The 27511-nt window shown below is 63.4% G+C and overlaps 1 protein-coding gene across 8 annotated transcripts in view; it reads left to right on the plus strand.

The window, feature by feature from the left end:
• The first annotated feature begins 552 nt into the window (after nt 1-552).
• The window catches only part of CTBP2 (C-terminal binding protein 2), a 76598-nt gene continuing 49639 nt past the window's right edge, over nt 553-27511 (plus strand). For 3 of the 8 annotated variants that reach the window (XM_084904555.1, XM_084904551.1, XM_084904557.1), the window contains exon 1: nt 1063-1219. The gene's annotated coding sequence lies outside the window, so the exon portion shown is untranslated. Of the gene's footprint in view, nt 877-1061; nt 1220-21181; nt 21245-25458; nt 25808-27511 lie in introns of those variants that run through there. The other 5 variants (XM_084904552.1, XM_084904556.1, XM_084904558.1 and 2 more) reach the window with 5 other exon arrangements.

The raw sequence follows: 27511 nt of genomic DNA on the forward strand, positions 1-27511 counted from the left end.
CTCCGGGCGACCCCAGCCGCCGGCTCCCTCCGCACACGCAGGCTGGAGCCCAGCCCCGGCGGCCGGCTCGGCCTGATCCCGGGTTTGGCGGCCACTCAACCTCGAGGCGCGGCGGGCACGCGCGAGCCCCGGACCCCGACTCGGGCCGGCCTCCGCGCCCGGCTCTGCCCCCGGCTCTGCCCCGGGAGGCGGCTGAGCCCGGCGCCGGGCGCGGGCAGGAGCGGGTTCTCGGGAAGGAGGCGTTCGGCTTCTCGCCGGGAACACCGCGCTCGGTGCCAGCGCGAGGCCCCTCCCGAGCGCCCGCCGCCCCCGCTGCCGGGCCCGGGGAGCACAGGCCCCCGGAGGCGGCGGCCGGCCCGGAGGAAGTGGGGCCTCCGGCCGGGAGGGGCCGCGGGCCGCCTGCAGCCGCCAGGCTCGCCCGGGCTCGGTCCCCCATGTGGCGGCGCCGGGGCCCCACGTGGAGGGGGAGGCCGGGCCGGGCCCCCGCCCCGCCGTCAGCCCCCCTCCTCCGGCCCGGGCGGGGCTGGCAGGGAGCACGGGGCCCGCCGCCCGCAGCGGGCACTGGGCGAAGCCACCGGTCCCCCGGGAGCGCCCATTTGTAGCGGGAGCGGCCGGGGCGCGGCGGCCATGTGGGGCCGCGCCATTGGTTTGCGGAGACCCCGCCTTCACCGAGCGGGGAGCCAGCGCGACCCTCACCTCCTCCGCCCCCGCCCCAGCGGCCGGCTGCGCGGAGCCGCGGCGAGCGCCTTCCCTCCCTCCCTCCGCGCCGCTCCCCGTCCTCCCGCCCCGGAGAAGCGGATAAAGAGGAGCGGCAGCCCGCGGCGCGCCCTCCCGCCCGCCGCCCTCCCGGGCCGAGTTGGGATCGGCGTCCTCGGGGTGAGCGCGGCGGGGCCGGCGGGCCGGCGGGGGACCGGAGCGGCGGGAGGGCGGGGTGGGTGGGGAAGTAGGAAGAGCTGGGCGCGGGGAGGAGGAAGGGGAGGGGCGGGCGGGAGATTAAGTTTTTGTGTGTGTGCTGTGTGCGGTGTCATTCTAAGGTGGCCCGGGAGCGGCCGGAGCCGGCGGGGCCGAGGAGCCGGACCGAGCCGGGAGCCATGCCGCGCTGAGCGCCCGCACAGCCGCCGCCGCCGCCGCCGGGTGGGTGGGAGGGGCGGGAGCCGCCGCCTCCGCCTCCGCCTCCCGGGTGGGCGCCCTCCGCCGTGGACGCCGCGGCCGGGACGAGGTAAGAGGCCCGGGGGAGCGGGGAGCCGGGCCCCCCGCCGCTCACCTGCGCCGGGGCCGGGGCGCCGCGCCCGCGCCTCTGCGCCACTCGGGGGGACGGAGGGGGAGGACACGGACCGGCATCCGAGGACATCGGTCCGCGCCCGGCCGCGTCCCTGCCCGCCCCGGGGCGCGCCGGCCTGGGGTCCCTCGCCGCCCGCCGCCGGCCGCCGGGATTGTGTTGTTGTGATGAGAGTTGATGAATGCGAAGTAGGCGGTCACCTTCCTCCCGGCGGGATCGGCGAAGAGCACCCGGACGAGCGCGGCGCGCCGGGGGCAGAGGCGGCGGATCGGGCAGTTTCCGGGCGCCCGGCCCTGGCTCCGCGGCCGGTGGGTGCGCGGGGCTGCCCGCACCCGGGCCGAGCGCCCGCCGCGCCGCGGGGACAATATGGCCGGATCCCCGGGCCGGAGTCCGCGCGGGCCCGGCGTGCGGCGCGGCGGGGCGGCGGGGGCCCGGGGCGCGGCCGCCGGCGGGGTGCGCGCGGCCCGGAGCGCCGGGGCGGCGGGAGGCGGAAAGGGACCCTTTTGTCTCGCGGCCCCGCATTGTTGGCTCCGCCGCGGCCCGGCCACATCTGCGCGGCGGCCAGCGCTGGGCCCGCCCGCCAGTGGCCGCGGGCGGGGGCCGCGGGCATTTCCTCCGCCCGCCGCGCTCCGGGCACCACTTCCTCCTCCGCCGGAGCCCGGCCCGCCCGGCGGCCGCGGGAGGCGAGGCGGGAAGAAAAGTTTCCGGCGGCGGCGGGGCCCGGGGTGCGGGGCCGGGGCCGCGCGCCCCCCTCGTGCTCCGGGCCCGGGGCAGCGCGCCGGCCTCTGCCGCGGAGGCCCCGTGGCGGGCGGGTCGCCGGGCGCGGGAGGCCGTGGGCCCGGAGCCCCGTGCGGCCAGCACACTCCCGGGGCCGCTCCCCGCCGCCGCGGACGGGCCGGCGCCCGGTGCGTGTGCGGGAGGTGACCGCTCGCCCGGCCCCCAGGCCTCCCTCCGGGCGCCGGCGGCCGCGGGCTCCGGGCCCCGCGTGCAGTAATTTCCATGGAAAAGGAGGGGTTTTTCGTAGAAGTGCCGCCTGCTCCGCGGCCTCGCCGGGAGGCTGCTGGCAGCGGCCTGCGTCGCCAGGCCGGGCTCGTGCCCTCTCAGGGCCGAGCAGCTCTTTCTGGGTCCCCCCGCCCCGTTTTCCTTCCCTGGGAGGTCGGCTTAAGTTCTTGGAGAGTCAGATGCGCGGGGCTTGAAGGGTTGACAAGAGCATTCTGTTCTATAAATATGCATTGGGAATTTAAAATGCTAAGTGCCTTATTTGCAATTCTGTTGGATATTCTAGAGACTCGTATATTTTTATCTGACACGGGTAACTCGGAGGGGACCCGTATTTTGGTGAGTTTACACAGACCTGCCTCCTGACGCTGGTGAAATACATCAGACTGTCCTGCTGGTCTTTCAAAGCGTGTCTCCCTCCAGGTCCCTGCGTTCAAAGGCACTTTGAGAACCACCTCGTGTTCAGCACCTAAGACTGCTGAGCCGCCTCTGGGTTCTCAAAGCACCGAGTTTCCCAGCACTCGGAGAACTGCGCTGTTTTGGATTTTTTGTTTGTTGTTTTGTTTTTGTGTGTGTGTGTGTGTTTTACAAATCTTACATTTTTGAGATAATAGGACTTTAAAATATCTTGTTTTTGTAGTCATTTGATTTCAAAGAGTACTTCTTACAGCAATTATAAAGTGATATTCCAAATGCTAATTAAACACTGTCAGCCAGAGCAGCTTTAAGATTGAAACGGGTTTTGTTTTTTTTCTTTATTGTAGGTAACGGGGCTGCCTCCGAGAGTGGAAGCACTCAGGGTCCTTTTGTCTGGCCTCCGCTCTGAGCAGCCCTGACACTCTCCTGTAAAAACCCCGGGTGCCCTTTTTATGGCCCCCCAAAGAAAAGTTAATGAGATGGTAGGTTCCGAGCAAAAAAGCAGGCCCTTCTCGCAAAATATGCTTACAGTTGCCATTGAAGTGGGATGTTAGCTGTGAATGCACCGGCCTTTAATGAAACCAGTTTAATCGTTCACACTTGATCAAGTATAACAGACCAAACAAAGGAATAAGCCGGCATATTTCTGTCGGGCATTGAGGGGTTTAGTGTAAGTGTGGATGTCGGGTCACCCCTCCCCCCGCGCTGCCCCAGCACAAGGGAGTGAGGGTGAAGGCAGGGAATTTATGGCTCTGATTGGTTTTCTGCCCCAGGGGCGAGGGTCCCTGGTTTGCCCCTGTAGGAAGTAGCTGTTAGAGGGACTTTAAAATCCGGAGTTTGGAGCTTGCTTTGAACCTGACAAGGTGCTTTTTGGTTTAAATCTTTTTCCTGTTTGGAAGGATAAGGCTGAGGGGTCTGTGGTGGCCCTTCTTTCTAATTGTCCCTTAATGAGGCCGAGGGAGGGGGTGGCTCTGCAGATTGCACTCAGGGCCCTGGGTTATTTACGACCTCATTTGGGATCTTTGAAACCGGCCCTTGAATGGGTGTTCTCCGGGGGAGGGGCGGTGAATGCACCTTTCCTAACTGGGATTTTAAAAAACCCTTTGTCTCCCGCACGTATGTCTTCCGATCGGCACTGAGGACTTAGTCTGTGACTTATCGTGGAAACGTGCAGTGTGTCTTTACAGAGTTAAAGTAAAAAAGTTGGGCCACTTAGGACCAAACGTGGCCAGCGTTGCAGAAACACGCCAGGGACACGGTTTGGCCTTGTAAGACGGCGCGGGCACACCTGTTCCTGTGCGGCATTGTTGGTCGGGTCGTGTACACAAGACGAAGCAGGAAGACTGGCTCCCTGGTAATTATTAACTGCCCCTCCGGTCCCCTTTCAGGGATAATCAATAGCTTTCCTCTTGACTCTGAAAACTCAAACAAAAATCCTATTCATAAGCCTGAAAGTGTTTTAAAGAGAGATGCAGTGAAGGAAAAAGACACAGCCACAACGATGACAAACTGCAGAAGCAGTGTGGCCGTGGCAGCGGAGGAGTGGGCACCATTTCTGAGGGCGCAGCTCCCGGGCACGCAGCTCCCTGAGTGGAGAAATGGAGGGGTTTACGGCCACGGTGGAGTGGCCACCCCGGTTGTCATTTTTTACCTCTTGTCACTGCAGTGCAGAAGGCTGTCACCGTAATGTATGTGAGTGCAGCCTGGTCCTTCTGTTAATAATCTTTCTATCAGGGAAGAGCAGCAGCCAGTGTCCCTGTCCCCGATAACCGCCCGAATGTGTGTCCCCGCAGCACGCGGGGGAAGGACATTTATCTGGCGGGGAGGGCACACCAGGTACCCCCCACCACACGGTGCTCCGGCTGGTGGCGGAGGGACCACATTAAAAACTGGCCTGCAGAGAAGTGCTTGTCCTTACAGAAGCGATCGTAGAGTGAGATATTGGGCTGGGCTCATTCCCCCCAAACCTCTCGTGAGGCACGCGCTGAGGAGCGCTAGCTGGACTTGCCGGAAGCTTGTGGTGCACATGGACATGCTGGGAGGGCTGTGCCCCTGGCCCACCGCTGGCAGGTGGGCTTCCCGCAGAGCCGGCAGCATGCCCGCACCCCCACTGAGGCCACAGCACCTGGGGGGGGGGGGACTTCTCCCCCAGCCCGATCTTTTGAAGTTGATTTTTATGCAAGCCCGTTTGATGATGGAATATGTATCAGAGGCTGATGAAAGGGCGTGTGTGTTTAAACCCTATCTCTGGTTTGGGAAATTACATTTAATAATCGCTAAGAACTTCAGAACGGTTTTTAAGGTGTTCCGTGTTTCTTTTGATCCTGATTTAATGGATGGGGCCCAAAGCCATCCGTGTGGCTCTAATGGCACTCGCCAGTTAATGTCTGGGCAGGACCTGGAGTTTGCGTTCAGGGTTCATTACAAACGTTTCAGCCCAAACGCAGGCTCACTTGGCGCCCAGGGCTGAGCAGAGAAAGGAAGGCTTTGCCCATTGTGCAGAGGGACCCACATGGTGCAGGCACAATGGGGAGAGCCGGCCATTGTCTGCGGGGATGTTGACAATGGGCGCCCAGGGCCAGTTTCGCCTTCGCCCTGACCACGGGGGACAGAAACTCCAGGAGCTCAGCCCCCCGGACCGGCCGCAGCTGCTGCCTGGGCCGGGCCTGGGGGTGGGCATGGGCCTGGGCCTGGGCCGGGCCTGGGCATGGCAATGGGCCCACTGCTGCCTCAGCCTTTCCCGGGAGCTGGGCTCTGGGCGGCCAGGACTTTGCTGCTTTTCTGAGGAGGGATCTTGAAGCAGAGGCGGTCCTTCAAACAAAGTGTGAAAAAGTGAACTTTCCCCCTTGAAATGCAATTTTAAGGAATCGATTCACCACTCCCAGCACCTGAGGCACAGGAAGCGTGTTTATTGTTGCTGCTCCTCATGGTCAGGTCCCTCGGTCTGCTCACCGTGGTGGGAGAGCCGCTACAGGGAGGTTTGCTGGAGTTCCGTGTGGTTGTGACGTGGCCGCCTTTTCTGAAGAATGCTCCCGCGGATGCAGCCGAGGCCACGCCGGAGCTGAGGCCGCGGAGTGGAGCTCTGGCCAAAGGGACAGGCCCTCCCGCCCCCCCTCTTCCCAGCCCCTCCCCCATGGAGGTGGTGTGGCAGCTAACTGGGGGGCCCCTGCCGTGGGGCTCCGGCTTCAGCCAGGCCCACGTGGTCAGAACTGGGGGGCCGCGGCCTTTCCCTCCGCCCAGCCCCGCCCCCCCGGGGAATGCCTGCGGGAGGGAGCCTGGTCTGACTGGTTCGCTCTGGACAGACGGCCGCTGTGGGTTAATGTTCACAGCCTGCTGATAGAACAGGTGTGTTCTTGTTCACTGACAGGTGAGGCTTTGGGGTGTGGGTACTGTGATTTACTTCTTTCCTAGACAATCACAGCCCTCGTTTCCCCACGCTCGGGGGGCTCGGAGCGTGGACCCCATGTGGCTCATGGCCTGACCCTGCCTGCCAGCCTGGCCTTGTGGTTTCCCCGGAACCTGAACTGGTTCAGGGACACGGTGGACGGCGAGTGCTTTTCCCTGTGGCTCTTAAATCACAGTGCTCGCGCGCGCGCACACACACAAATACACGCACGAGCACACGCACGCGCGTGCGCACACACAGGCACGCACACACAGGCACGCACACACATACACTCACACACATACGCACGCGTGCACACGCACACGCACGTCAATGCAGAAAAACTCACCTTTCTGTTCCATGCTGCTTTTACTCCCTCAGAAGTGCTCTTTGGAGCAGAAATGTGCTTTTGCGTTAAAGTAAACTGAAAGACACTGTTAACTGGCTTGAAGGTTGATCGGAAATAATGGCCTAGGTCATTATAATAGCAACTTCAGCTCATGAGCCACATGTGGCTCTTTGGACCCTTGAGTGTGGCTCTTCCACAAAACACCACGAACGGGGCGTGGATGGGCGTGCGATTGAAACTTGGTGGCCCGGGCGCAGAAGTCGGTTTTCGGCCTGGGCGAGTCTGTTTGGAAGAAGTGGCGGTAGAAGAAGTTTAAGTTTAAAAAATGTGGCTCTCCAAAGAAATGTCAGTCGTTGTGCTGTTGGTATTTGGCTCTGTTGGCTAATGAGTTTGCCGACCACTGGCCTAGGTTGTGGCAGGACCCGGGAGGGGCCTTCTGAAGGCTGTGGGGGCTCGCTCAGGGGTGTGAGCGCCCCGCTGTGGCACAGCCAGGCCTGAGGTGTGGCCGCCGGCCGCCCAGGCAGAGGTCCCAGCCCACACAGACCTCATGGCGTCATGAATCCAGGAAGTTTCTGTGGAAGCAACTGCAGCCCGGGATGATAGAGGTCCACGCCTCTGGCCTAACGGGCCTGCCCGGGGAGGCATTGAAGTCTCCCTAGTGCGGAGGCCAGCAGAGTGGCCTGAACCAAGCCTCTTGGGCGGCTAGTACTGAGCCTGCCCTGCGGGGTGCGGTTGGGGGGAGGGTGTGGAGAGGAGGGAGGGCAGCAGGGGGAGTTGAGGGTTGAGAGGCCAGAAAAGGGTTGTGCTCCTCCTGCGGAGTGAAATCTGGCCGCTGCCTGATTCTGGGCTGGGGCTGTGCTCGGTGCTGCTGGTCTGAAGCGCTAGCGTCCCCGCGTGTCCTGTGCTTGTCCGGGCCCAGGTGGGCCTAGGGAAGCCCTTGCAGGTGGGGCAGAGCCGGGGCTGTGACCGCTCCCGGCCGCCCGCCTGGTCTCTGGGCTTGCTTTGCTGGGAGGGAGGGACAGCGGCACTGGAGCTGCTGGGAGGGACAGCCGGCAACAAAGCTGCCAGGCCAGATGGCGGCGTGGGCTCCTGGCACTGACTGGGCCTGGCTGACCACTGGGGCAGGGCTGGGCAGAGCTCTCCAAACACCGGGGACCCCGAGGGTTCCCGCACTCGGGCACCTACCTAAGGAGCTGGGGTGGTGAGGGGTGCTGTGCTTGCTTTCCCGCAGTGACATTTTAAAGTGCTCCCTGTCCCTCCTCCACAAGTCACCTTTCTTTCCCGCAGTGACATTTGAAAGTGCTCCCTGTCCCTCCTCCGGAAGTCACTCTGCCGTGACGCTCGCCTGCTCTTCGGGGACCGAGGGAGCGGGAGGCCCAGCGGGAAGCTTTCCGCCTGGGAGCACGGAAGCGCTTCCCGGTGCTCTGGGCCTGGGCGAGAGGTCGCTTCCGGGGGCAAGCTTAGGAGCCCGTGTCTGTGGGGTCCCCGTGTGTGCAGCTGAGGGCGGGGTGACATCTCAGTGGTTTGATCTTTGGAGCATTTCACAGCGGTAATCTTCATGACACTCCTGCGGGCCACGGGGCCGGGGGTCGCTCCGGGTTCATCCGGGCCCAGGCCAGTCTCCTGCGCGGGGCAGACACTGTCCTGAGCACCCCGCCCGCTCCGCCTGCTGCCACATCCAGTCCGGCTCCCCCAGGAAGGCCCCTCCCCTGTGCCCCTTTCGTTTGCAAATGGAGCTGCTTCCGGCCTCTGGAAGTCACCCGGAAGTCACCCTGGGTGGGTGAGAAGACCTCCCCACACACACACCCCCACCCCCGTGTCCACTTCCTCCCCTTCCCTCCCTCTCCGGACAGTTCCCACCCGGTCCCGGGGGCCCTGGTGGGGAAAGGCCCGAACCCGGGGCGAGGATGGGACCGGGACCCAGTGCGGTGCCGCCCCAGCCCCTGGTGCCTGCGCCCGCCCAGTGGTCCCACAGCCTGGAGGCCTTGTCCGCCCTTTCCTAGTGGACACTGGCTGTCCCTCCCAGCAAAACAAGCCCAGTGACCATGCGAGGCCGCCCCACCCCCTAACCAGAGCTCGGTTGGTTAAGGGGGATGGTTAACCAGAGGCCACCAACAGGAGCGGGCGATGGCTCTGCCTTGGGCGACCGGCCCTTCGGGCGTCGAGGCCGCAGTGCCCGGAATCGTCCGTAAATGGCGGTGGTCGTTGCGGGCACCGTGAGGGTCCAGCCCTCCGTGGGGTCTGCACCAGGGCCGGACCCCCCGACCGCCTCTGCAGCGAGGGGAGCAGGACAGACCGTGCCGGAGATGGCTCCCAGCGGGTGGCAGGGCCGGGACCACGGGGCTCGCTGTCGTTAGGATCGCACTGGCCTGTCACGGGGTGAGGGGCGCTGACTGACTGTCCGTGGGCCCGTCCCCAGGCGGTTGGCAGGGAGGCCGGCAGGACTTCTGTGGAGGAGCTCAGTCCTGGGAACCTCCCCCTTGTCACGGGCGGGAGGGGGGCGGGGGTCCGGGGCCTGCATGTTCTCCGGCTCGCAGTCCTCAGCCCCAGCCTCTTCCCGGCCACGTGGCTGGCGAAGCCTGGCTTGTTCTTTGGCTTCTCCGTTAGGATCTCCCCATCTACTGCTGAGGAGGAGTTTCCAGATAATTCCAGGGGCCAGGCCTGCTCCAGATCCCCCGCATTGTGCTGCTAACGGGCCCTGGGCGGGTGGCTCAGTAGGCAGTGGCCTGGCTTTCTGTCCCTCCAGATCGCAGACTTCCCAGCGGAGAGCTGACCCCGGAAGGACCTGGGGGCCAGTCACGTGCTGCTGCTCTAGCCACTCTCCTCTGCCCTCCCCCCTCCCCGCGGTGGGTGCGGAAACGGGGGTCCGGGGGGCTCAGTGACTGAGGAGCCGGAAGGTTCCCTAGTTCCAATCCTGGCTCCGGTTTCGGTGATTCACTGAGAGCCCCGTGGCTTGGCCTGGCACCGGGCACCCTTGGGAATGGCTGTGCCGCACTAGGCAAGGCAAGACCCCTCTGTCCTCCCAGGCTCCGCCCCTGCCCTCTGCGGTCTCTGATGGCCCCCCCCCCCCCGGCACCCGCGTTCTGTGGGTAGAACACAGAGCCTAGGGGTCTTATGTTAACACTTGATTCAGTGGCCAGGGTCTCGCTATCAGCAGAGACTGCAACCCCAGGTGTGTGGTCTGGATTCACAAACTCATCACAAACTCATCCTGTGGGAGCCCCTGGGGGGGGGACCTCCCCTCCCTCCCTCTCAGGCTGCTTCTCACTTTCCACCCGGATCTCTTCATGGATCTTACCCCCTGAGCTGGTTCCTCTGCTCAACATGGCGGGTTTGGGGGAGGAGACCGGGAGGCTGTGTGCACCACTCACCACCCACCCACAAACCGGCCAGAAACCTGCTTCAGCCGGTGCCCCTCCCTGGCCGTGCCCTGCTGGCCTTGGCCTTCGGGAGGAATGTGACGAGTGCTCCTGAACAAAAGGCACAGCCTTTTCTGAGGCGCGCGGAGGGCAGGGCAGGGCCCGGGCTGGGTGTGTCCTGGGGCCGGAGCCCAAAGGCGCCCAGAGCAGGTGACGCCGCCGAGCTGCCCGCTGACCTCGGCCCCCGCGAGGTGACGTCCCCGCGAGGTGCAGAGTTCCTGAAAAACAGGCTCCCCTTACTGCGAGGCTCCCTTCCCGCCCACATGCACCCCTTCCCGCGCACACGTGTGTGCTCGCAGACACGGTGCTTGGGAATCCGGGGCCTTGGCCGGCGGCCCAAGGCTGGCAGGGAGGGGGGAGGGGGCCGAGCACACGCCGCCGCCCTGCTGGGGGAGGGGTCTCCTGGCCGGAGAGCCTGTTAGCCCGCGCGCGGGCCCGGCTCCAGCCCCCGCCGGGTGGTGTGTTCTGTGTGAGGCCCTGCAGCTGCCCGGCCTCCGGGGCGGGGCGGTTCTGCGGTGGCGGCTCAGCCCCAGCCCAGGGCCAGCCCCCCTCTCCCCCCCTCCCCCAGGGGCCTCTCTCGGGGCCTCCCGACCGAGCAGGGAGGCGCCTCTGGGCCCGCGGTCTGGAGAGTGGATTGCCGGCCTGAGGCGTCTTAGCCGGTGGCTCTGACGTCCCGGCGTGTCCTTGTGGGAGCCGGGGTGTGGGTGGTCTCACATCTGCTGGTCTGTGGGGTGGGAGGTGGGACGCGCGCACACACACACACACACACACACACACACCCGCTCTGCGGAAACCCCTGGGCTCGGCGTTCAGCCTCCGGCAGGGCCCCGGCCGGGGAGCTGTCCGGGCCCGTGTGGCCCCGCGTCCTCCTGCCCCGGGGGCCTTTCCCGCGCCCGGCCCCTCGTCCCAGCTGAGCCCGGGATCAGCGTGTGGCCTCAGCTGACAAACCAGGAGGCCTGCGCGTCGGAGCTGGCGTTCTGTCTGTGCCGCTGGCTTCCTGGGGATTTAGGGACTTTGAACGGGGGTAGTTTTCCTCCTCATCCGGCCAGATGTGCGCCCGGCAGAATGGACAGGAGGCCGCCGAGTGCCTGCCCCTGTGGGCCTGTGGCCGCCTCACTGAGTCCCCGCGGGGGGCTGGAGTCCGGATTGTGCTCCCCACTGCCCCGGCCAGCCTGAGCGCTCAGCCCGGAGCTCAGCAGAGCCATGCGAACACACTGCGACTGCGTCTTTAAACTGCCTCTCCAAGGAGATTAAAGGGGTCCTCCCCCCGTCCCCAGTTCCTGTCTTCTAGACAGCGGTGGGCAGGCGGGGTCTTGGAGAGCCGGGGAGGGGCTCTGGTTTGTGGGAAGAAGGCTGGTCAGGCAGGGGCGGCTTGGGGGCCAGGCCTGTCACTGCAGCCGGCGGTTTCCCAGCCTGGTGACCGCTCGGCATGTCTCTGGCTGCTCGTCAGACCCTCAAGCTTGGCTCTGGGCCGCGGGCAGCCCTCTGGCCGGGGAGAGGCTCTCTGCGCCCTCTGTGTGCGGCCGGGGGGAAGAGGGGACGGGCAGGGACGCTTGGCTGCATCGGGTCTCCTGAGCCCTCACACGGGACTGCACTCTGAGTATGAGCCAGGGCGGGAATAGTGGCTGTAGGATCCAGCGCGGTAACAGTGTCTGTAAAGCACAGACTAGGCCTGACACGGCAGAGATGTTTGTCAGAGTTTTAAATACATGGGGGTGTAAGGGGGGAATAAGGACACATGTAACGTCGTAATCAATAAAGAAATTTAAATAATAAATAAAATACAATCTAAATAACAAGTAAGTCAGCCACTCTGGCCTGGAGGGCTGTGACCAGTGGGGCGGGTCCTGGCACCCGCGGGGGGGGGGGGGGGAAGGGGCGGGGGGGGGGGGCATGGGCCCGCAAGCAGGGCTGGACTTGCCTTTGCAGAGAGGAGGGATGGTCGGATGGAGCCAGTTGAAGGGGGAGTGGGCAGGCACAGAGCAGGGTCAGGTGGGAGATGGGAATCCTCGGGAAGGGCAGGCCAGGCCCCCCTCTGCCCCTGGATTCCTGGGGCCACAGTGCTGAGCTGAACCCACTCTGGAGGTGGTATTTTTTGTTGTTGTTTTTAATATTTTTTATTGATTTTTTTTTTTGTTTCAGAGAGGGAGAGGGATAGTTAGAAACATCGATAAGAGAGAAACATCAAACATCGATCAGCTGCTTCCTGCACACCTCCCACTAGAGATGTGCCCACAACCAAGGTACATGCCCTTGACTGGAATTGAACCTGGGACCCCTGAGTCCGTAGGCTGACACTCTATCCACTGAGCCAGCCGGCCAGGGAAGGAGGTGGCTTTTAGACTGTGGAATGTTACTCCATATTAGGTCACTCAGAAACGCCTCGTGAAGTATTTACTTTCTCTTTCAGACCTGCGTTCCCTCCCCGAGGAGAAGGGAAAGGAACCCGCTCGGTGCCCCTGCCTTTGTCCCAGGATGGCCCAGCGCCCGCCTCCCTAGCCCCCTCCCCTCCCCCTCCACCCCCCGCACTAGGCTCTGCTTGGGGGGCTCAGCACCCCGTTTACAGAGCAGATGAAGGGAGTGAGGTGGCCATGGGCAGCGGAACAGTCAGGGCGTTGGGTGCTCTGGGCACTGGCCTGGCCTGTGGTGGGCACTTGGGCCGCAGCAGACCAGTGAGTGCCCGGCCCGGGACAGGGGCCCGGTTGGCTGTGGGTGTTCGCGAGGGTTCCTGGCCCGGCCCTGGAGGTGGGTGGCTCTTGGCCTCCTCCGGGGCATTCATTCAGTCGTGGGAACCGACCTCGGGGCTGCCGACACCCAGAGGGTCAGCGCAGTCTGGGTGAGGATGCGACCCCTGGGCGCTGTTCCTGCCGAGCGCCTGCTGGGCCCGGGTGTGGCAGAGGTGGGGCTGGGGCCCGTTTGGGAAGATGTCCTTCCGAGGTCCACGGAGAGGGCGGGCTGGCCGTCTCATGGCCCAGCGGTCTCTCTGGGCTGAACTCCTCCATTAAAGGGTCGCGCTTGGAAAGCCAGATGGGCATTGGAAATGCCCTGGGGAGGCAGCCAGTGCTGGAGCAGAGGCGCACGGGGTCAGGGGTCAGGCTGTCCGAGCGCCACCATTGCAGAGGGGCCTGGGAGATGGGGGGAGGTGAGCAGTGGATGCTGGGAAATGTTCAGCCGGCCCAGTTTGTTACCAGCATCCAGTGTCACTGCGGAGGCAGGCACAGTGGCCACAGCAGTGCTCAGCGTGCTGGGTGATTGTCACCAAGGCCCCTCCCCACTGCCCCGTTGGAGCCGCCAGGCCCCCAGCCGGGCCCGCGAGTCCCCACGAGCTCAGCGGTTCAGTGAGAGGCCGCTGCGGGCACCCAGCTTTCCCTGAGTGGCTCCTGCAGTCCCGCGGCGCCCGGTGGTTTGAGGGTGTCTTCCGGAGCAGGGGTCCCCGGGGCACCCCTGGCCGGGAGACAGTCTCCCGGACTCCACCCATCGCCCCCTCGGAGAAGCTGCGGGCGGGGCCGGAACATGTGTGTTTGTAGCAAACTCCGTGGTTCTGGGTGCAGCTGGCCCGTCCCTGCCCGCAGCATGCATCCTGTCTTCCCTCCAACACGCCGCTCCGCCACCGCACACTCGGGCTGCGGTCTGAACATGGGGCACAGCAGTGGTAAAGATCCAGGTCACCTTCGCCACCACCCAGCCCGAATCGGAATGGCTGCATTGAAGCGGGGATGGGGATGTCTGCCCAGCTGCTCTCCTGGCCTGCGGTTAAGAGGGATGCCCCCCAGCCGAACAGCACGTCCCTAAGGACCTGGGGCCATTCCACGTGTGTGCGTCCAGATGGGAGCGGGGCCTGTTCTGACGCACTTGGCATTCGGGGCGGGTGTCGCCATGTCCTGCCCAGGAGAGAGACCTCTTTACAAAATCGGTGCCAGTGAATGGAAAACCTGTGGACACACGTCCAGGCGGACGCAGGGGCAGGTCTCACTGAGCCTGGACTTGGGACCAGCACAGGCACGCCCACCTCCAGGAGCGGGGGTGCGGACAGCATCATTGCCTCGCCTGCCAGACTCGGGTTTGGGGAGACACCTTGAACTCGGAAACGAAAGGAAACACGTTTGCAGCGAATGCTTTTATCGTGGCTGTGGCGTTAAGGAGGGCACTTGGGCCGACGGCTCACGTTTCCAGGCAGAGGGCAGCTCACCCGGGTTCTGGCGGCAGAAACCCTGGGGCATGTGCTTGTTTGGCTTTCAGTAGCCACCGGCCATGAGCCGGGAGGCAGTGCGGGCACTGCGCTTTGGAACGGACGGACGGACAGCTCAGCAGCCGTGGGAGCGCTCACAGCCATCCTCCACACCGCACTCACACCAGCCTGGGGTGAGGGGTGCGGAGGTTTGGGGGGGGGATCCATCCAGCTGGGAGCCTGGAGCTTCCTCGGGGGTCACTCCTGCTCCTTGAAGGTGAACTTGAAAAGACAGCGTGATGTCCTCAGAGAAGGACTTAGGGGCCTCCTTCTGCCCGTGATGAGAGCTCCGTCTTGGCCCTTTCTGGATGGGTAGCTGCTGCTGGGGGCGCTCCTGGAGCTGCACCAGAGCCGTTTACTCCTGGAGCTGCACCAGAGAGATGGCGGCCTTTCCCGGAACGATGCGGGCAGAGCAGCGCGGGGCTGGGTGTGCGGGACGCCGTCAGGAGCCCCCCCCCCCCCCCCCCGCTGCTCGGGTTTGGGGAGCGGGAGCCTGCGGGCCCTGGCAGCTTCTTTTGGGGCTGCTGTGGGCTTGCGCCAGGAATAAGTGACTGTGATTTATGGTGTTTATGGAGACTCATACCTTTCTATTTCCAGACGGACGTCCTGATCGAGATTAAATACGAGTAAAGCAGGACGCCTGACGGAGGTTCCCATAAGCCGGGGCAGCCAGTGCTGGTGCCGTCCCGCGTGCGCTCACCAGTTCAGCGGTTGTGCGTTCCTGGAACGCCCCCTGGAAGAGGTTTGGGGAAGCTGTGATTTAGTAGATCAAATAAAAATGGTGCATAATATTTTATGCATGGGGTTTTAAATTTTTACATTATGGTAAGGTAATTCAATTTGGATTGATTTGTGCAGTGACATTGAGATGGATTTGCTTCTTCTGAGAATTGCCTGTTTAAGGAGAATGTGCTTCTCCAGCAAATAGAGCTACTCCTGCGTGCCAGGTGCCAGGGCTCTGAGCAAGAGCCAGTAGGGTTTTTGCTGAAGTTCAGCAAAGCGCTGAGTGTACACGAGCTGGGTGGGTGCCAAGGCTCGGGTGCCCGGCTGGGGAGAGTGCCCAGGCTGAGAGGAGGGGAGGGTGACCCGGTGAAGAACTGAAGGTTATTGCTCTGATTGGAGAAGGACTGGCTGGTGTGTAAGACGGAACATCCGTCCCCATCCTGAGTAGCGGAAGGCCTGGGCAAGGGGCCCCCACCTCCTTGTACTCTGTGTCCTCCGGGTATCTGTGTGGGCATTGACGGATGCATGGCAAACCCATCTCTCGCCCTGAGGGAATTCTCAGATACGGGCATTACTGCTCCATGGGCATGGAGAGCAGGAGGCGTGGGCAGTGGGAGGGCTGGGGCTGCAGGTGCCGAGAGAGGGCCTGAGTTCAGATTTACCGCCGGCAGGCACGGCATTCAGGGCTGTGGCCGTGGTTCCAGCGGGTGAGGGTGGAGTATGGCGGGATCTCTCTCCCGAGTCCAGCACGGAAAGAGATAATTCGGTTCTTTGAGTGGAGGGGCTGGGGATTGAGAAAGAAAGAGACAAGAGCCGAAACCGGTTTGGCTCAATGGATAGAGCGTCGGCTTGGGGACTGAAGGGTCCCGGGTTCGATTCCGGTCAAGGGCATGTACCTTGGTTGCGGGCATATCTCCAGTAGGGGGTGTGCAAGAGGCAGCTGATTGATGACTCTCTCTCATCGGTGTTTCTAACTCTCTCCCTTCCTCTCTGTACAAAATCAATAAAATATGTTTTTAAAAAAAAAGAAAGAAAGAAAGAAAGAAAGAAAGACAAGACACAGAGAGAGAAGGGAAACGCTGGGACCTCTCTGATGAAGGACAGTGACCCAGAGCCAGGCGTGGGTTTATTTTATCCCCAAATACCAGGAAGTTCACCAAAAGCCAAGACAGAGGAGATTATGTGCATTCTTGAGTAGGCCCTAGCATTCCTGGATTTACATATCAAAACCCACTTCCGGACACCTGGCAAAGGTACCTTTTTGGTAAGATACCTTACCAAAGGTAACAGAGTCTCGGTTTTGCCTGTGGCCTGGGTTCAGCTGCCAGTCATTGGGGAAGAATGCCCGGTGCCCTCCCAGGTGCTCTACCTGGAGCACTGCAGAGGGCCCTGGGGCCCAGGGACTGTCAGCGCCCAGCTGGCTGCGGGGCCGAGAGGGAGAAGTGGGAGCTCACGGACTTGGGTGCATGGTGGGTCCGTCACCGTTTCCCCCGGTTGGTTCTGTCCCGTGCGCCTGGTCCTGCTGTCCTTCCGGCCCAGCGGGTAGGCGCAGGCTGTGGGCAGCGTCCCTTTCCTCGCTGCCTTCCCTTCGGCGCCTCCAGGGCTCAGGGTGTGTCCTCTCTAACAAGGGACAGGGTGCGAGACGCTCTGCCCTTAGCCCCCCGGTGAACGACACCGAGGTGCTTCCCCCTTGGCACTGGTACCTGGATTCTGCATGGAGGCCCCGGGGTCTTGGCGCCACCCGCCGGGACCTGTTGGGCTGGGTGTGGCCTCTAGGGGGAGCGCAGCCCATGCACCCACGGCCCAGCCTGGCCCAGGATGGCGATGGCAGCCACCAGCGAGGTAGGCCCAGCCGTGTGGCGAAGGGTCGGCGGGCACCTGTCCCGTCCTCGCCTGTGACACCTGTGCCTTTGGCCTTAGGCTGAGGGAGTGGGGGGCAGCTGGATGTGACGGATGGACCCCAAGGTAAGAGCAAGTGAGGAACATACTTGCGGGGAGTCTCATTTTTCATTTCCTGGCTGCAGCTGCTGGAGGTCTGGGCTCCTTCCCGGCACCGTTGTTTGGGGCGCAGCGGGTTTCAGGAAGACGGAGCTGTGTGTACAGGGGTGACTGGGCCGTGCTGGGTGGACTGAGGCCAGCCCTCGGGAGAGCTGGTAGGCAGGGTGTCTGCAGGTGTCACCGCCTCCCGCTGGCTGCAGAGCAGTCAGTTCACTGCACCGGGAGATCCCTGGTTCTAGTTTTAAACCTTGGTTATGTCCATAGAATTTGCGCTCAGTGCGGGGTCCCTGCCAGGGTGCAGCTCTGCAGGCCTTGGCAGGCATGTGGCACCACGTGGTCAGACAGTCCCGCCGTCAAGCAGGGTCCCGTGCCCAGCACCCAGCAAATCGGTCTTCTGAGGGGGAGGCCTGGCCCAGGTGCTGGGGGGGAGGGAAGGGGTAGGGAGGCCAGGAGGGGTTTGTGCGAAGCCTGGAGGACTGGGGAGCCTTCCTGTGGGGCACCCCTGGCCAGTGTCCCTCCCTGACTCCAGTCCCTCCCTGACTCCAACCGTGGCGTTTAAGGAGAAGGCGCTGGACACGCGTGGTCGCCCTGTCCCAGTCGCACTGTGAGCAAAGCCGCCATCAACTCGCTTTCTCAGGTTCCTTCCTTCTGTTCCGTGGGGGGAAGTGAGTCTAGGAATGTTTTAAAATTTTACCTGGGATCGCGGTGTTTGTTAATTTTCTGGTTGTTGCTGGTTATGTGCGCGCGCGCGCACACACACACACACACACACACACACACACCAGCCCCAGCACTGAGGGTGGGCGGCCGCCTGCATTGCGCTCAGCGGCTCTGGCCACGTCTCGGGTGCGCATTCGATGTTAGGACACCTTCACGCCTGAGCTCAGCCTAAACGTGCCCTTGGTCTCTGCCCTGAACCCCGTGTCTCAGCATCCCGGGCCCAGGCGGCCCTCAGCTGCCAGCAGCCGGGGCATGAAGACATGGTCACATGCTTACCGGAGTCAGGGCTTCCAGGTGCGGAGAGGAGTCCGGGGCCAGGAGCTGGCACCTGAGCACGCCCAGAGGCTGCAGGAGCCGGTGGGCAGGGTGTTGGCACCAGCGTCCTGGACCCTGAACAGAGAGCTTGGAGCCCGCTGCCCAGCAGTTCTTACTGTGGGAGGACCCTGGTCCTCCGTGCCAACAGCAGCGCCCTCTGTGGTCCTCGCCAGGGAAAAGTTGCCCAGCGGCTGAGGTTCATTTAAACAAAAGGGAGACACGTGAGTTCTGTCCAGAAGGGCGGCGACAAGCATATTCAGTGGTGCCATCCTCAGCTGTGCCAGGCGGCCCCGGGGCCGCTGGGGTCTTGCCCTCGCCGTGGGCCCCATGCCTGGCTCCCAGGGTCGCTTCAAGGTGAGAAGCCACAGTGGATCTTGGAGGGGAGTGGGTGAGCAGCTTGCCACCCTGTGCCCAGGCCCCGCTGGCCGAGGCTCAGAGCAGGTCCTGGGCTGGCACCTGTCAGGCGGCGTCTCAGGGGTGCCCGTTGGGAAGATCTGGCGAGGCCTGGGTTTGGGCTGGACGTTTCTGATTGAGCTTACGTTCAGGAATATTAGAAATGCCTGTGGTGGGTAAATAGCAATAATAACACCGCTCCTTTCACTGAGCACCAGGGATCCCCAGCAGGATTGGGTGTGGCCTCTCGGGGCCAGCTCGCCAGCTCTAACTTGCAGGGACGCAGCTCTTGGGTGACAGGTGCGCCCCAGCCTCAGTGGGCTGCTGGGTGGGCCGTGCATCAGCGCCCACATCTGCACCCCCACCAAGCGGCCCGGCCAGGGACGCACGTGGCTGCCGGGGCCAGTGAGCGAGCCTCGAGCTCAGAACCGAGGTCTGGAGGTGAAGCTGAAGGCACTGGAGCCGACGGGGGTCTCCAGGGGCTGGGCCTCTGCAGGTGTGGGCGGCGGTCGGCACGGCTGGCTCTTTAGCCTTCGGCCGGAGGAGTCACCCTCTGGTGCCGCGGCGATCCTTCCCTGATCGCACACTGATTACAGCAGCGCGTGCGAGTCCCCATGTTGATTGTGCTGCGGCCTCCGCCGCCTCCTGTTTGAACTTATTTTTAGCTCAGTCCTTGAAACCTCCGCGGTCGCCTGTCCGTCTCCGGTGTTTCTGAGCCGCCCAAGGTCGTTCTCATCAGCCCGTCCAGGGTGCGTGGGGAGACGTGGCGGGCAGGGCCAGGTCGGGAGGCCTGGGCGTTCCAATGAGTGAGCAGCACCTGCCTGTGGAGGCTCCGTCCCCGCGGTGGGGAGGAGGGAGGGAGGGAGGGGCCCAGCCCCCCCCGGGAGGAAGTGGGGAGCCGTTCCATAGGGGTCTGCCCGGCTTTGCTGTGGTTCCTGCACAGGAGCGGTGTGTCCCCGGGCTGGGTGGCTCCCGGGCTGGTTCTGTAAGTCAGGAGAGTGGCGTGGCCGGTTGGGGGTGGAGTGGGGTGCAAGGGTGTCCCGGTCTGGTCCGCTTGGCCTCCACTCTGCACCTGATGTCAGCGCCCGGCCAGCAGCCCCAGCGGACGCCCGGATGTTTTCCGTCTTACCTCGAGGAGAAGAAAAGCCGTGTGGTGCGGGGTTTGATTTGTTTGCTGGGAGATCAGTACAAAGGCAGGAAGGAAAGCGAGTGCTGAGGTGATTGCGAGGCTGCAGAGGTTATTTACGGAGCTTTGCTGACGGTCCTTGTCTAAAGGCATTCCCTGGGAGATTTATGAAGCCTTTCCAGTTTATTGTCTTTCCGAGTGTACGGTAAGCAAATAAATGGGTGATTCTCTTTTATTAAGAGCCGGCCCGTGTGAAACGGGAAACAGGAGGAAGCAGGGCCCGCTTTGCGGCCCAGCGAGTGTCTGGAATTTGGAAAGCATCTTGGGAAGGCTTTGTGTGCTTCTGGCTGGAGCACATTGTGCCTTAGGAGATAGTGACCGTGGTGGAGTGTGCTGTTCGCCCCATCCCTGAGGAGAACTGGCTGCTGCGGGGCGGCTGGACCCGGCACACCAGGACCCCGCTCTGGGCTCCGTCACGGCTACTTTGCCCAGAAGCCAGACCATCTGTGGGCCCATGGCGAACCCTTGATAAAAACTGCTGTGTCCAGTGGGGGGTGAGGGCTGTGCTGAGGCGGAGCGTGCGGGGAGAGGTCAGTGGGGGAGAAAGGAGACATGTAATACTTTCGACAATAAAGAATTTACATTTTTTTAAAAACACATCAATAACAAAAAAGACGAAACAGCCCTTTCTGACCAGAGGGTGTCCTGTCCTCCCAGCCCATCTCCCTGTCCCCTTGGTGTCCAGGCCCTTCTCCGAAATGGCCCACGTGTCCCGTGGGTTGTGATGGGGCGATTGAGGTGAACACAGTAAGCACAGGAGCACGCCCTGTGATGATACAGCTCGTGTCCTGGCAGAGGCGGCGGTGCTGAGAGCTGGGGGAGAGCTGGGTGGTCTGCGCCCTGCTACCTGCAGGCCCGCACCCCTCATTGGAAACGGCTCCTGGCTCACAGCCACGGCAGCGCCACCGGGAAGAAGACACCTGTCGCCCTGGGGAGGCGGGGGAGGTCTCTCCCGACATGTCAGGTCCGGGGGCTGGCGGTCAGGGTAGGGGACCGTGTTCTGTAACAGGCAGTGGGTCCGAGGTCACGGCGCCGGGCATGTGCCAGTGCACGCGGAGGGCCTGGGAGTGGTTCTCTGCTGGTGGGTTCAGGGTGAGTGGACGTGAGCAGGGAGGCCCTCAGTGCCCAGGCGGCGCTCCTGCAGCAGGGGGCTGCTGGCCTTGCCGCTGTCTCCCAGCGCCTGCCGGGCAGTGGCCTTGAGTCACCTCCGGCCGTGGTGGGGCAGGCTGGACCGGGCAGCAGACCCCACCCATGCTACGCGGCCCTGGGATGGTGGCCCGGCCAGGTCCTGCCTGCAAGGAGGGACCACACAGGCAGACAAAACAGCGTGGTGGCCGGGCAGCAAGGCCGGGAGGGGCGGGTGGTCCCAGACTGGGAACGGGCCCATCTATACACTGACCCAGGGAAGGCCCCTTCAGGAGGGACGTGTGGGCTGCAGTGGGCGGGGCCACCTTGGCTCCCTCTGGCTTGTCCATTGGAGGTGCCCGCCCTCTGCCAGGTCCCTCCAGCCCCTGCTTGTCCTCCTGCCTGGGCCTGGGCACCCGCCCTCTGCGTTCCAGTCCGTGGTCTGGGTGGGACCTGCCTCGGCTTCTGGTTGGAAAAGCTCCAGGTGATTGTGAGCAGCCAGCACTGCCCAGCCCCGCGCCCGCAGCTGTTCCCTGCCCGCGGGCACAGGCCCGGAACCGGGCAGGTCCCGACTTCCTGCCCCGCAGGCTGGGCGGGGGCGAGGCCGGGGAGAGGCTTCCTGGGAGGCCGGCTCCTCCGTGTGTGCAGGGCCGGCGCCGCTCCGGCAGCGCTGTGGGCAGGACTGCAGGGACCGGGCTTCCCCCGCAGGTGAGGGTCTTTGGTGCTGGATCAGCTCTGCGAGGCTCGCGGGAGCAGAGTGGAATCAGTCTTGCGGGACAGGTGCGGTGGGTGCGGGGTGCTGAGGGTGGGCGGGTCGGAGGTGGGGAGCTGGCTGCCGTCCACCGCCTCGGGCCGGCCCAGCCGGGAGAGCGCTTCCTCACGGACCCGGAGGCTCAGCTCGGTCAGTGCCCCCGGCGGAGGGCGGCGGTCGCCTAGGAAACCAAGCGGGGCTGGCTCGGGCCTGCCAGCCTGTCGGGGCTCCGTGCCTGGGTGGGGTGTGCGCCCCAAAACTGGCATGCGTCCAGGGGGATGGGTGGGGAGGGTCCCGTGTGCGTGTCCCCTGGTGTCAGGTGGGGGCGGGCTGTGCGCTGTGAATGGACCGGAGGGAGGGGTGCGGGGGGGGGGGTGCGGAGAGGGAGGAGGAAGTCCTGGGCCTTTCCGGGAACCCTGCTTGTGGGTCAGTGGGCTCCTGTGGAGGCTCCGGGGAGGCGGCCAGGGCTGTGGGCTCCTGTGGAGGCTCCGGGGGGGGGGGGGCGGCCAGGGCTGTGGGCTCCTGTGGAGGCTCCGGGGGGGGGGGGCAGCCAGGGCTGTGGGCTCCTGTGGAGGCTCCGGGGGGGGGGGGGCAGGGCTGTGGGGGCCCCGGGAAGAGGAAGTGCGCACGTGGAACCTGTGGCTCCCGGCCCAGGAGACGCCTCCGGCTGGCCCGCGGGGTGCCCGGGGCTCAGTTGCTGTGTAGTTACTAACGGGGGGCAGTTTGAGATCCTGGGTGCCCCGTGTTGGGGTGGGGGGAGGGCGGGGGGTCTAACCCGCAGGCTGGCTGAGCGGCCTCAGCTACTGCTGCTGTGGGGAGGGAGGGGGTGCCAACTCAGGGGCCAGGGTGGGAGGGCACGAGGCTCAGACGGGGTCTGGTGGGTGGATTCCTCCCTTGAACACCTGGAGAGGGGCCCTGGGGGTGCGGGGTGCCCTGCCTTCATTCTGCTCGGCGGCCGTTCCCAGCCCACCCATAGGATCTCTCTTCTCCCCGGGGCTTGGCAGGCCTCCCTCATGGAGGAGCCTCAGCCTCGGCAGTGATGAGACCAGGGGACCCTGAGCCCAGCAGATCCCCAGCCCTGCCTAGAGTTACCTGGCCCTGAGCTCAGAGCTAGAGCCATGCCCTGACCACCACGCCTCCCCCTCCCCTTCCCCTGCCCCCGCCCGGGGTGGAGGGGTCGGTGGCAGGAAGCAGGGGTCCATCCTGTGAAGCTCCATCTCATTCCGCCAGCCCCCTGCCCCGGCCTCTGCTGAGGGCCCCCTGGTGCCCTGGCGGGGACTCCGTTGGGGTTTCTGCTTTTGCTGCTGTGGACTCGGGCGTGGGCTGAGCTCCGTCTCCCCGCCCGTGACGTGGGAGGGATAGCCAGTCCCTGGCGAGTGGCTGTTGGGCTGGAACAGGAAGTGGGTGGAAGCGTGGGCCACGGGGCCGCCGTGGTCTGGGCAGCCCGGCACGTGGGCCACAGCGGGGTCCAGGATGCGGCTTCTGAGAGCTCTGTCTGTCCCTCTGACCTGTAGTCTGTTTCTTGCTTAACGTGAGGTGAAGTCAGAAACGGTGTGTGTGGTGTCTGAACCTCCGTCCTGCCCATGCAAACAAGCTGGGTCTCCGGGCCACGGCCAGGAGGGAGGGGTGTCTGCGGACCCCAGGGCAGCCAGCTCCGTGCGGCTCGCACCGGCCGGCTCCGGAGAGCACGTACAGGGCAGGTGCTCCTCCTGCCCGGAGCTCGCCGGCTGGAGGGTGGTCGCTCTGTGTCCCAGGAAGTCCTGAGCTCTGCATCTGAGAAACTGAATCGGTTCATCTGATTCGAACGCCAGCCCGCTCTCTGCAATGACGTACAGTTTACAGCTGTGCCCAGTGCCAGCTGCCAACAGCCTCCTGTGCTCAGGGGGAGGGGCGCTGACCCCGAGGAGAGGCGGCCTGCGTTTCTCTGGGCTGGGCCTGGACTCCTCTGCTCCCAGGCCTGGCTCACTGGAGCTTCACAAAGTGGGGGTCAGTCTGAGGTTTGACTGTGGTGTCACTTTCAGAGATGATGGGGGGGGGGGCCGTGGAGGGGGTGAGGCAGGTGAGCAGGTCCAGAGGAGTCGGGCCACCAGGGCTTGAATCCCACCCCTGCCCAGCTGCCCCCAGCAGGCTGCACCTGATGCTTCATCCTCACGGAGGTGGTCCCGAGCAGGAGGCTGCGTGGGCCAGCGCTGGGCCGGGGATTTGGGTGTCACTGTTGGCACACACCAGGCACCCGGGATCGGAGTGTGGGGCAGTTAGAGAAGACCCAGGGCTCCAGGGCTCCCTCCTTGCTGTCCGTCACCGGCCAGGGAGCTGTCTCTGGGAGAAGGCTCGGGGCCAAGCTCAGACCCAGGGGCCACTGAACCCTTAGAACTTCGTCGTCCATTCTGACTTGTCTCTCCTGCTGTCTGTCCCTCGCTGAGAAAGTTGTTTTTCTGGGCTGTCACTCAAAATACCGTTCCGTACCATACCATTAAAATCGTCACTGTTTGCTGATTTGTGTTTATTGAGACTAAATCCATTGGGGTGATGAGAAAATAGCGCTCCACTGTTTACCAAACCCGGTTCTTGTTTTTGATATTTTAGTGCATCATCTGTTCTCACTTGAATGTTGTGGAATTTGTTGGTAAAGTGTTATGCAGATGAAAATCCATATTTCAGTGATGTGTTTTTTTTATTCACATGAGCGTATCAGAGTGGGATAGTCCTGGTGCCTGGCCTGCCATCGAAGCGGGACCTGTATGGACGGCATCGGAGCGAGGCTTGGTCGTGGAGGTTTTGGATGGGCCGAGACCTTGACCAGATCTGGGTGCTGAGTCAGCTGCCCGGAAACCCCCTCTCCCAGCACTCCCCTCACCAGCTGGGGGGCCCCGGGCTGCAGTTCCCTCTCTGTGACATGGCGGCTTCTGTGGCTGTTGGAAAACTTGAACAAAAGGACCGTTATTTCCTGGTTTCCATCGTCCTGACACCTCGGGTTGAGCTGTGTCATAGCCTTGCTAGCGCGCCCTCGGACAGCATTTATTTTTTGTTTCTTCGTGGCTCACACAGTCATTCTGGGCCCCGGCCTTCATGGTCTCTTAGGCTGATGGACACGGAAGCGTTTTTGCAAACTTGGAAGTTTGTGAGTTGGACCTTCCCCCGGACAGGGACAGCTGCTCAGCTTTCTCAGTGGACCACGGCTCCCACGGGCGCCACGGCTGTGAGGCAGCCTGAGTGGATCGGTGCGTCTCTGGGTGTTGGCCTCAGAGCTCAGGTTTGGTTCATTGTCAGGTGACCTTGGATTCTTACCTTCAAAGCCCCGGGTGCCTCTGCTGCTTCCAAACACAATGCAGACTGGGCTGAGGGACACCCACCCCCAGTGCACGAATTTCATGCCCCGGGCCACTAGTGTAATACATAAAGTACACACATGCACACACACGCTACACATACAGGCCTATGTATATATGCAGTATTACATATATATTACACCATCCATACTTTTTTGCAAAAGCGCTTTTTAAAAAAATTAAATTCAGCATTTTTTGTGGGATTGGAATGTTGTAGCCGGATCACTGGCTTGTTCCTTTCACTCGGGCGGTGTGTCATGTTCACGGGGATTCTGGATGCCCCAGTGTTTGCTCGCTGTGGACGCACAGGGCATTCCTGAATAAAGCTACTGTGGCCCGTTCTTGTACATGACTTTATGGACATATGTTTTCAGTTCTCGGATAAATTCCTCGACGTGGAATTGCTGAGTTGTAGAATTAGGTGTATGTTTAGTTTTATAAAGCAGCTATAAAGTTTTACACCACTACCCATCGTGAAAGCCGAGCCGTTACTTTAAACGGTCCAGCAGAAGGCTGGCTCTGCGGGAGCGGGTCCTGCACCCACTGGGAGACTCCGAGCTGCCCCGTGTGCCTGCGGGGCAGCCCCGCTCTGGAGAGCAGCGGGGGCGTATGGAGACAGCCTGCTTCCCCGCGCCTCTCCCCAGCGGCATGAGGATCGCAGTCTTTGCCTCCCGGTTCTTGTCCCGTCGGTGCCCACCGTCCTGTGCTCGTGGCTGACAAGCTGGTGTGACCACCCGGTCTCCTTGGAGCCGCCGCACATGCACGTCTAGTTTGTGTCAGTGCGAGGTGCTCCCTGCAGGTCAGCCCCCTGTGGGCGGGGCCAGCCTGCGCCCAGCCGCCGGGATATGCTGGCCTCGCGGGCCGGGCCTCACCGCACAGCCGGCCGGCACTCCTCCGGGTCCCGTAGGCCAGTGCCTGGGGGTGTGGTTAACAGGCTACTAGCGTGGATTCCGTTTTATCCCGCCTCTTTCCGGAGAGTCATCCGAGGACTCCGCACAGCAGGGCTCTGCGAGGGGTGGGCTGGGAAGGGCCAGAGGTGATCAGAACGCGCGTCCAGCAGCTGCAGACACCAGGAGAGCTGGCTGTGAGCAGGGGCGCCCTCAGCGGAACAGCCCTGAGCCGCAGGGACAGCGTGTCCTGGTTGCTCACCAGCGCAGTGACTCGCTGGGAAGCTGTGTCCTGGGTGGAGAGGTCAGTGAGGGCTGGTGACACTGTCAGGCTGGGTTCCCGCAGCTGCCGCTGTGCCACGGCCCCCAGGAAGAGCCAGGACAGACCCGCGAGGCCTCGGCCTTTTCCTGCCAGCACCGCCGTTTCCAAGGTGACGTGGTGTCCGCCCCGGGCTGGGCGGTTAGGGAGCGTCTGCAGGCCCGTGGGCCTTGGTGTGTGCGGGCCTGTTACCCGCTTACCCGACCGCAGCACCGGCCTGGCCTTCTGCGCAGCGCCTGCTGTTGGCCTGGGCGGGAGGCGGGACTCGGGCTCCGTGGGGATGTGCTCATGTTGGTCTTTACACACATGATGCTCGTGTCTAGTTACTGAAATCAGGGGACCGGAGCACACTGCTCTCTCGGGCCCCCCAAGCCGCCAGTGCTGACAAGGCTGTGCTCCCCGTGCGGAGGAAGGGAAGGCCGGGATGGAAGGCTTGTCTGTATTTAAGTTTCAGGAGGAAGATAGATCTGCTGGGTTTAAATATAGCGCGTGTTTGCTACCGAGCTGGAGAAGCAGCGATCGAGGATGTAGGTCATCGGCTTGGGAGGATGCGTTCCGAGTTCTTCTTGCATCTGAGCAGCACGGTCTTCCGCTGGGCGCGCAGCATCGGGTTACCCAGAGTGCAGCAGGAGTCACAGGGTGCCTTCCCCCGTCAGGCAGGGGGTGTGGCTGGGTGCGGGGCCCCGCTGGTCGCAGCCAGCCGCCCGGGTGCGGGAGGGATGTGCCGGGCCACCCAGCAGAGCCGCGGAGAAGGGCACGCCGTGCTCCGTCGGGGTAAATGCCAGCGGGGATGTCGGGGCTGTCAGTGCGCGGGGCGCGGGGCGTGGAGTCGCATGTTGAAGGGGAGCCGCCCCCTGAAGGGCCGTGACATTTACGAGACCCGCAGCTGGAAATAGCTCGACAGCTTCGAATTATGTTTGAGAGAGTTTTTCTTTTAAGAAGGAAAATGATTACTTCTGTTTTAAATGTCACTGCGGAGACATAAACATGCCTAATCGAGTTCCATATTTAATTCCTGTGGAATGTGATTCTCGGTCCCCAGGGAGAGCCGGTTATCTGGGCGGCCGGGACGCGGGCAGTGCCGGGGACTGAATGCGTTCGGCCTTTGAGTAAGCCGCTACTTGCGGGTTCATAGAAGGGGGGGGGGGGGGTATTACTGAAACATGCTTTCGCCTGTACACACTGAGGGGGCGGCATTGGTGGTTGTCACTGGGAGACACCGGGATCGTGTGACCCGAGGACAGTAAGGCAGGACCGCACAGATGCTCCTGTCAGTCCCTCCTCCTGGCTCGGCGGGAGTTAGGGAGGGGCCGGTGAGCCAGCAGCTCCGTGAAGGGAGGCCCCAGGGGCGCTGGGAGGACAGACGGACGCAGAGCCGGGCAGAGCTTCGGGCTGACTCGGTGTGACTGAGCTTTGTCACAAAGGCTGACGCGGGGTTCGGGGCACCGGCAAGGTCCGCAGGCAGCTGCACAAGCAGCACAGTCGCTGTGGGTCGCCTGGCTGGTGGTCTGCCAAGGCATCCAGAACTTTCTCCGAGGGAGCTGGTGCTGGAAGGCGGCCAGCCCGCGGAGGCCGTGTGCGTCACCCGGGCCGGTCTTGGCCTGCTCCGCCTGCTGCCTGTGGTTTCGGTTCAGCCGGGCAGGGGCAGGGAGCCGGGAGTTCGCTGCCAGGGTGCCCACCGCCCAGCGA

Source organism: Pipistrellus hanaki (assembly GCF_964339955.1).
Source record: "Pipistrellus hanaki genome assembly, chromosome: 14".
Lineage (NCBI taxonomy): Eukaryota > Metazoa > Chordata > Mammalia > Chiroptera > Vespertilionidae > Pipistrellus > Pipistrellus hanaki.